The sequence below is a fragment of the Enhydra lutris genome, unplaced genomic scaffold, assembly GCF_002288905.1.
Source record: "Enhydra lutris kenyoni isolate GAN:26980312 unplaced genomic scaffold, ASM228890v2 scaffoldscaffold36, whole genome shotgun sequence".
In the NCBI taxonomy this organism is placed as follows: domain Eukaryota; kingdom Metazoa; phylum Chordata; class Mammalia; order Carnivora; family Mustelidae; genus Enhydra; species Enhydra lutris.
In genome coordinates, this window is record NW_019154120.1 from 5,722,771 (window position 1) to 5,723,935 (window position 1,165).

Consider the following 1,165-nt stretch of genomic DNA (forward strand, 5'->3'; position numbering starts at 1 on the left):
TATATATATATATATATATATATATATATATATAGATAGATAAAGAATGGTATCAGTCCCGATCACTCTTCTTGGCTCAAAATTGTTACTCCATCAAAGCTGAAATAAGAAGAATTAGTCAGAGTACGTAGCTTAAACTACTGAGAATCCACCTCTTGAGATGGAGGTCTTTCTCATTGAAATCACATTATCTGAGAGTAGGATAAGGTGATCCTCCTGAAAGATTTCATGGATGCTGACAGAGCAACAGAGAACACTGTACTGAAGAATCATAAAACAGTGCATTAAAAACAAAGGAATGAATGAATGAATATCCCCGGGTTTATAACCCAGAGGGCTACTAGATCAGTTGGGAGCTGGAAGACACAACATTCAGGTTAGAGATTACCAAGGGAAAAAAAAAAAGGTAATTCTCCTAGAACACCTGCTAGGCTAAACCTTTTAAAAATGATTTTATTATGAAGAGGACATTAGAGTAGCAAAAAAAGTCTGAAACTCCAGTGAAAAACAAAATTTCTAAGTGAAAGAAATATAATTGCATTCCACCTTTTGACTTTGAAGTGAACACTATTTACATGAACATGTTTTTATACACGCTGAATATTCATTTTTTATTTAAGTAAATATACTAAAATCTCATGATAGCATGAAGCAGGGGAGGAGTGTGCCATGAACAATAGATAAATTATTAGCTGTCATTACAAGAAATAAATAGGTCGTGTCTCACATGACGAGAACTCAGGATACGGTGATCTAGTAACTTCACAGATATGGTTGTTAGCACCCAAATATAAAGCTTCAGGTGTAAAACCTATTGCCTTGGAGGGAAAGAAAGAGGGAAGGAGGAGGAGGTAGTTGTTTTTCATTGAAAGTTTTTTACAAGGGCCCCCTGGGTGGCTCAGTCGGCTAAGCATCAAACCCCCCGCCCCCGGACTTATGCTCTCTCTGTCTCTCTCTCAAATAAACAAATAAGATCCTTAAAAAAGTCTTTCCCAATTATGTTATTTCTGTCCATGTTCATGTTATTTGGGAAAAATTAACTTTGTAAAGAGAAGCTCAAGTCATCTCTGTTGGTCTATTGCCAACTCCAGAACCATAGACTCTTTCAAGGTAAGAATTATCCAGTGTTATTTCAAGTTTTCAATAATTTGTAACTTTTTATTTT